This window comes from Carlito syrichta, unplaced genomic scaffold (assembly GCF_000164805.1).
Source record: "Carlito syrichta isolate Samal-C Ts95f unplaced genomic scaffold, Tarsius_syrichta-2.0.1 Scaffold314335, whole genome shotgun sequence".
NCBI classification, from domain to species: Eukaryota; Metazoa; Chordata; class Mammalia; order Primates; family Tarsiidae; genus Carlito; species Carlito syrichta.
The window spans coordinates 956,390-965,547 of NW_007258431.1; positions in this window are offsets into that span (position 1 = coordinate 956,390).

The window sequence follows — 9,158 nt, forward strand, 5'->3', positions numbered from 1 at the left end:
TCCTTCCGCCTCAGGCTTCCCAGTAGCCGGAATTACAGGCATGCGCTACCATGCCCGGCTGATTTTTTGATTTATTGTAGAGATGAGGTCTCCCTGCCCAGACGGGTCTCGAACCCGCGGGCTCAGGCAATCCACTCACCTCAGCCTCCCAAAGGCGCGGGATTACAGGCTGAGCCACCGAGCCCGGCTTGGAATTCCTATTTTTTAAAGATCATAATCCACGGGGATCCAAGATGCAAGAGGGAGAAAACTTAAAGGGAGAGTCTTCATTCTGACAATAAGATTTTTGAACTTCGACTTATTTTCTTGTTAAAGGAGATAGAAAAGATGAAAGAGAGAGTTCTCCAGCTGAAGAATTAACTTCCATCCAGCTTGGAACTTCAGGAACTGCTCATGTGAACAAGCTCAATTTCACACTCTGTTCTTCTCATCTTCAAGATTCAAGAAAGTAAATTCAACAGGAAACAGTTATTTTAGGCTAGTGCCACATCAATTTATTTTGTGTTTCTCAAGTGTAGATAGAGCAGGAAAACTGTATGGACACAAGCATTTGTGCTTGCTGGGCTGCAGCGCCCCTAGTGGTCTAGCAGGTGTATAAAACATGTCACCTCATTTCAGTTCCCTTTCTGTGAAATTGCTGGTTTCGAATTGAGTGACCTAGATACTTTCTAAGTGACAACTTCTTAACTTGGCACCTATTGATGAACTTCAGGGAGTCTATGAACGACTGAAATTGCATGCTTAGGTTGGTGTGTATGTACTTTCATCAGATTTCCAAAGGACACCATAACCCAAAAGCCAGCACTGCTCTAAAACATCTATTACTATTCACATCTATTACTGGTATAATTTGTAAGTGAAAAGAATTGAAATCTGACTGTAGTGAATTCTTAAAGCCATTATAATGAGAAAGGTTAGCATCAGGAATGAGATTGCTGCATAAATGGCTTAAATGGAGAGACTCTGAAAAGACTTGTTGCCTTAAATAGATCCCCTCTACTGGTTTACCAGGGTGCACAAAACTCTTTCCATTAGCGTAGCCCTGTAGGGCATCCTTTGATTAGGTTCAAAAGCTTCTGGGAACTTCCTTTAGTGACAAGCTAGGTTATTCAGATGAACCCTCTGCCAAAAACAACAAAAAATGCTGGATAAAATACAAAAATATTTCCTTAAAAATATCTACATGATTAAAAGATAGTGTGGAAATGGCCAGGTCAAATTTTGCGGAGAAAGTTTGATCCCAGAGAAATAAATGAAATATCAGTACACCAAAGTTGATTGTTACAGACTGAATGTGTGTGTCCTCCCCAAAATTCATATGTTGAAATCCTAATCCTAAATGTGATGGTATTAAGAAGGTGGGACTTTGGGGACGTGATTAGGTCATGAGGGTAGAGACCTAATAGATGGGCTTGATGCCCTTATAAAAGGATCCTAGAGAACTCTCTCTGCTCTCTGCCATGTAGACACAAGGAAAAGTCTGCAGTTTGCAACCCAGAAGAGGGCCCTCACCAGAATCTGACCTGTGATAAATAAATGTCATTTAAGCTCCACAATCTATAGTACTTTGTCATCACAGCACGAATTGATTGAGGTAGCACTTTTGCTCTGACGATGTTTGCAGGTACTGCATACTTTGAGCATCAGTTCCACAGCCTCAAGGGGTGAGGTGCAGAGAAGTCAAGGCCAAGGTCTCACTAAAGAAGTCAACAGGAAACCCAACTCACGTGAAGCCGAGACTCTAAAGGGCTCTACATTAGGGTTCATGCATTAGGGTATGCATGAACCACAACTAAAATAGGCCCTCTCTGTTAATCGGAGTTTGGTCAGAAAAACAGAAGCCACTGTATGTATTCCAAGTATAAAGGGGGTTTTGTTTTTGGGGGGTTGTCAACAGGCATATTTTATTTGTAGTATAAAGGGTTTTAATACATGAAATAGAGACCTACATATCTGTTGGAAGAGCTTGGAGAGCAAAGGTCAGGGAAGCTGCTGCCAGAGTTCTCAGTCTGCAGTATCAAAGCCAGTGATTCTTAAGTGCTCGCCTTAACACACCACTGTAAATCTCAAGAACCTCTATCTCCCAGCAACATAACATATCTGACTCTTTTATCTTACAGTGAAAATCTCGGTTCCTAAAAACACTAAAGTACTTATTTGCTTTATCCTATGATATACATAAAATTGTTCCAAAATTAAAATACTAATAATCATAAATCTAATAAAGAAAGTTAGGATGTCTTTGTAGTTTTTTGTTCTTAGAATTTATCTGTTTGCAGTCAAAGCGTTGTGTTCAAAAGTTGCTAGAAACATTATGTACTCTGTATATACAATTAGGTTATTTGACTATGTGGTAAAACTCTAGTGGATTCAGCTGGGCTCAGAGGCTCAGCCTGTAATCCCAGCACTTTGGGAGGCTGAGGCGAGTGGATTACCTGAGCCAGCGAGTTCGAGACTCCCCCGGGCAACTTGGTGAAGCCTTGTCTCTACAATAAATAAAAAATTAGTCAGACGTGGTAGTACGTGCCTGTAGTTCTGGCTACTTGGAAGGATCGCCTGAACCCAATAGGTCAAGGCTGCAGTAGCCGGGAACGTGCCACTGCACTCCAGCCTGGGCGACAGAGTGAGACTTCAACTCACAAAAAAAAAAAAAAGAAAGAAAGAAAGAAAGAAAAAGAAATTCTAGTGAATTCATCTAGGCCAGAAGTTTCTTTATAGAAGATTTTAAAACTTTTTTCCAACAAAAAAAATTAAAACTGTGCAATGCACACCCATATGCCCTCTACCTAGATCCAACAATTGTTAACATTTTACCATATTTACTTTACATAGAGAAATAGTAGATGTACGCATTTTATTTTTGCTGAACAATTTAAAAACAAATTGCACGAATCAAGAGACTTTACCTCTAAATTCTTTAGCATACATTTCCTAAGAATATGGGCATTCTCATGGAAATACCTGAAATTTCTATTCTGCCTGAAATTTCAAGAGCATTTTGTCCATCCTTAAGTATAGTACGAGAAAGGAACTCTGAATAAGTTATATAAAATACAAAAGGGAGGAAAATAAGCATCTTGTGTGAGGTTTCAGGAGAAACACTAGTCAAAACTAAAGAGACTGAACTAAAATTGAATTTGGACATTTAGTTGCTCCCAGCATTCACCCATATGCAGTATTTAAGAACTGGTTTCTGGCCGGGTGTAGTGGCTCAAGCTTATAACCCCAACACTTTGAGAGGCAGAGGTGAGAGGATTACCTGAGTCTAGGGGTTCGACAAGAGCCTGGGCAACATGGCGAAACCTTGTCTCTACCTACAATAAATCAAAAAATTAGGCAGGCATGGTGGTGCACACCTGTAATTCCAGCTACTTGGAAGGCTGAGGCAGAAGGATCGCCTGAACCCAGCACGTTGAGACTGCAGTGGCCATGAGCATGCCACTGTACTCCAGCCTGGGCAACAGAGTAAGAGTCTAACTCAAAAAACAAACAAACAAACAAAAAGAACTGGATTCCTAGAATCCGAATGTAACAGTAGAGTGTGATGTTTTAGGTGGCTCTCCAAGCCTTTCCTTACCTCACCCCTCACACACAAAACATGGAAAACTTAAGCATGAGAGAATATTTGGGAGGACCAAAATACAGAGTCTCACCTATAAAAGTGGGCTCTATTGATGTCCTTGCCCCTAGTGATATGCAAAGGCCTCTTCTAGATTCAATATTTCTATGATACTTGACTTGGGATTCATACCTACTTCCCAAATAATGCAAACTGACTTTTAAGCTTAAACATAATACAAAAGTAGAACAAAAATATGAAACAGAACAGAGGCCATTAACAAAGTAGAGATACTCATAGTTATCAGAAACCACAGAAGACAAATATCAAGGTAATATTTTTCAAAGAGTAAGAAATTTTGAAGCATCTGAGAGCTATTATAACCATGCAGCTAAACAAACACAGGTGCCACTGTCGTTTTTCTTCTGCAGAAGAGTATTTCAAACCACTGGCCCAGGACCACACTGCCTCTACTACAATCCTTGCTAGCACAGTGGATGGCCAGTGTTCTGCTTTTGACATCTATAGATCTTAAAAATGGAACCCAGAGCCCATGGTTGAAGTGGCAGTTTCCTGATTTCTCACCATCCTGATTGTGACAGACGGCAGCTTTTTGGGTGGGTTACTTTTAAAATGTGTCAACTACCCATTGTCACAATAATCCTGTGTGGCAAGTCACCCCCAAAACTCAGTGATAAAAAAACCGATAGCCATTTGTTTGTTATCCTGAGCTTCCAGGTCAGCAGAGCAGTTCTTCTGATCATGGTCGGGTCTGGTTGGACAGTTCTGGTCCCAGCTGAGCTCCCTTCACATACCTAGCAGTTTGCTGCCTATCAGTTGAGGCGACTGGGGTGACTGGCCCACATGTTTCGTATTTCTCAAAAGCCTAGTCCAGGCATGTTCTCATGGTGAAGGCAGAGAAACAAGAGGGAAAGTGGATGGGCCCAAGCGAGTGCTTTTCCAGGCCTTTGCTGGTGCCAAGTGTCAAGTTTGCTATTGTCTCATTGGTCAAAACAATTCCTAAGGACAAGCCAGAGTCTAAAATACAGACCCTAGATGTTGGTTGTTTCCAGGCACAGCCTCTGGTTTTTGGCCCACACCAACCTTGAAGTAACAATCAGCACTTCACTGCATCTCTAAATAATCCCTTCCACAAAGTGCAGTGAACAATACAGATTTAGGGGGCAATTCTGTGGAGAAAATTGAGTGAATACAGCACACCAAACAGCAAATGCATTAATACAAAATCCCCATTAGACATATTTGACCTGAGTTTCTCCATCACCCTGCCTCCATTTCCTTTCCTTCTTTCTTTTCCTCCCCTGTGAACGAATTTCTCTCTCTCTCTCTCTCTATCCCCCACCCCTCTTTTATGCAGAGCATTTGATCCTCTTCAGACAGCTCCAAATTGCATCGGCCACACTCACCCCATCAGTGGAGGGTTGTTGTGATCGGAATCCACAGTTCTTAGAAGGTAGTGAGACTGTACCTAGCAACATTTTGCTGTCACAATATTAAGTGTATTTTCCTATTACTGTCCAAAAGGGGAAAAAAATAAACTCAGGTGGCTAAGAAACTCACAATTGATTCTCCCTCTCTTACAGAATAGAGTCCAAACTCCTCAGCGTGGCATACCAGGCCCTCCATGGTCCAGGCCTCCCTGCTTCTCCAGCCTCAAGTCTTTCAAAGGACCCTTCTCACACTAGGCCGCAGACACACAGAAGCATTTGCACTTACCCAAACGTGCCAGGGTCCTTCAACTCTCCAGGCCTTTGCTCCCATTGGTCCCTCTTCCTGAAATAGCCTCCCCTCCACCCCAATCTACCTGTCTTATGAACACTCGTAGTCACCTCCTCTCTATGAAGCCTTTCCTGAATCTCTGTGGTAAAAGGACCCCTTCCCTCATCTATGACCCTGCCATACATCGGGACACTTTAGATCACTTACAGTTTTCCTGCTACAACCCTGTCCGCTCCTGAACAGGAGAGAACACCGCTTTTCATCTCTGTATCCCTAGTGCCTAGCACATAGCAAATGACTAAATTAATCAATTTTGAGGCTGGGGTGTAAAAGGAATTTCATAACTGTTTTGTACATCATTTAAATTATTATATAACTCCACGGTGACTACTTTGAAGACAAGAACATTAATTTGAGAGATTATAAATTCTGGCAAGTTGTTAAAAATCAGTCACATTAACTTTATGCTCACTTTTCATACTGTGTCCTCAAAGATATTACCAAGTATTGAATTAGGGAACACTTTGCGTTCACTTTTGGGGGCATATAAATCAAAATAGGCCAGGTTATGCTGCTGTAGTGCCAAACAATTTCAAGATCTCAGTGGGTTAAAAGAGCATAGGTTTCTTTCTTTTCCACCCAATCCATTGCAGGTCTGGGTGACTGTCTAGGGCAACTGTCCTATTCCATTTGATGGATCAGCATGTCACCTCCATTATCAATGAGTGCTCCCCATCAGACAAGGCAAAGGAGTGAGCACTGTGGAGTTGAGAACCAACAATTCAATGCTGCTGCCTAGAAGCATTTTTCATATTTCATTTGCCAAAACCAGTCACACGGCCAAATCTACCTTCAAAAGAGGAAAAAAGTGTAGTCCTACTGTGTGCGCAGCAACAATACTGGGGAGCAGCACTAACATCTTCCATAGTGTGGTATTATGGGACCAATCTAGGCAGGGAAACATATTTCTCAGGCTACCTTTTGAATTATGAGCCCAGTTCAGATGTGCCAGCTCAATTTCATTCCTCCCAGTATATCTACAGTTTCCTATATCATCTCTTTTTTGAGTACCTACCAGGTGCCACAGAGTATGCTGGGTGCTTTCCCATTCGCTATCTCAGTGGATTCTCACAACTACCCTGAGAAATAGGTCCTATCCTTATCCCCATTTGCCAGGAGTGGAGTCTGAGGCTGACAGAGATGAAGTGACTTGAACAAGGTCATAAATTAGTCAGTAATAGAATCAAGAACCAAGTCTGAAGCCTGCATTATGTCCGTTGCACTGCACATACCCCACTGCCCAAAGCCAGGCTCTCCTACTCTGCTCTCAGCCCTGCCCGCATCCCAGATCCCCAGACACTCCTTCCACTAAATATTCACCACCTGGCTGGGCACCGTGGCTCATGCCTGTAATCCCAGCACTTTGGGAAGCCAAAGTGAGAAGATTGCTTGAGCCCAGGAGTTTGAGTCCAGCTTAGGGAACATAGAGAGACCTCTTCTCTACTAAAAATTAAAAAGTGGTGGTGCATGCCTGTAGTCCCAGCTACACAGGAGGCCGAGGCAAAAGGATCATTTGATCATTTGCGGTGAGCCGTGATTGTGCCATTGCACTCCAACCTGGGTGACACAGTAAGATCTTGACTCAAAATATAAATAAACGAATGAATAAATAAATAAATATTCACCATCCTCATTCACTGTCGTGCTTGGACCTTCAGTCTCTTCTTTACGATCCCCTTGCCAATAATCATTCAGCATCACTTAGTATCCCCTAAACTTGTTTTCTTCAGCCAGAGATCTCCCCAACCGCTCTGTTCAGTCTCCACCAAACCCTGCTCTCACCTGTTGTACTCTTCTCTCCGCTTTCATCCTCTGTTATCTCAGCCCCCGCCATGCCGTCCGTTGCAACTACTCTGAAACATCCCAGGTGACCACATTCAACATCTAGGCACTCCCATGTGGCCCTGTCCACTGCAGGGACTCAGCAACATTGAACACGCTTTTTCTCGTCCTTCTAGAAACCCTTTCTCTGCCACATTTTTGGAGGCATTGCACTCCTCTGACTGTTGTTTCTGCCCCCACCGGCTCTTTTGCCTCCTTCCCTCTCTTCACATGGGCATTCTCCCAGGTTCTACCCCTCAGATCATTCTCTCCTCTTTCCTTCCCTGTCCTGTTCTCTCCTCTCCTCTCTTACCTTCTGCTATAGACTGAATTGTGCCCCTCCAAGACTCATACGTTAAAGCCCTAACCCTCAATGTGATAGTAATAGGAAGTGGGGCTGTGGGAGGTAATTAGGTTTGGATGAGATCATGAGGTGGAAACCCCATGATGAAATGAGTGTCCCTATAAGAAGAGAGACTAGAGTTAGTTCGCTCACGTTCTCTCCCTCCCTCTCCCCCCACCCATATGAGAACACAAAGAGAAGGTAGCTGTCTGCAAGCCAGGGAGACGGTGGTCATTGGAGAGCAAAATAGACTAGCACCTGGATCTTGAGCTTCCCAGCCTTGTGAGAAATACACACATTTCTGCTGTTTAAGCCACCAGTCTAGGGTATTTTGTTATGGCAGCTGGAGCTAAGACACTTTCCATCCCATTTTCCTCTCCTCTCCTCGTCTCTCCTCTTCTCTTTCTCACTCTCTTCCCCTCATTATCTTCCTCATTTCTTACAGGAGCTTCAACTCTCACCATTATGTATACAACCATACAATATATTTGCAGTACAATCTTAGACAAGTTACTTTACCTATCTGAGACACAGTTTCCTCATTTATAAAATCTAGTGACCTCCTCACAGCACTGCTGTGAGGGCGACATGATCTACTGGGCACAGAGCGATGTATGCAGTTTGTGGCACATAGTAAGTGCTCAATATATGTGGAGCTTTTTGTACATGGCTAAGTAGACAGAGCAAGTGGAGAAGTAAAGCAGAAGGTGGTTTTGAGGATTTGGTGCAGACCTCAGACTCCAGCACCAGTTAAACCTCAGCTGAATTCCAGCTTTATCAGTCACCTTGCAACCATGGGCAACTTTCTCAGTTTCTTTGAGCTTAAGTTTTCTCATGCAAAATCAAGATAATTAAGCATAGATTCCACAGGCAGGTATATATCCTCCCACCCCACCAATAATCTGGCCTCACTGAACTTTTCAAGTTTTCTGTCCTACGATCTTCCCGTATATACTATATGTTCCAGCAAACTAGACTATGCAGTGTTCCATAGAATTGAATAAATGAATTGTTTTTTTAAGGCAGGATTTATTAAGAGGGCAGAAAAGCTCCCACAGTGGGAGGGGACCAGAGGGGGTTGCCTGAACTGAATTCTTACAAGGTGGCATGGAGTAGCAGAGTCAAACGAATATGGTCTGAATCCCAGCTCTGTAGTAGCCGTGAAACCATATGCAGTTACTTTCCCTCCCTGGGCCTCATATTCTTTACATGTAGAAAGTAGACAATAATTATAATAAAACCCATCTCAGGCCTCAAACTGCAGTAGCAGGACCTGCAAAGCCCTTTATGATCTGGTCCCACTAACTCTTTATCTTCATCATTCACTTCCCATGCTCGTATCCAAGTGTCAACCTGTTGAACTATTTATAATTTCCCAAAAAGTCTGGCTTTTCCTCACCTCTGGGTATTTATCATAAAATTTATTCCTTATACACTTCTATATACTGCTGGTGGGAATGCAAACTAGTGCAACCTCTTTGGAAGACAGTGTGGCGATTTCTGAAAGAACTAGAAATTAACCTTCCATATGACCCAGTAATTCTCCTATTGGCAATATAGCTGGAGGAACTCAAATCATTCTACAAAAAAAGATACCTGCACATGTATGTTTGTTGCAACTCTATTCACAGTAGC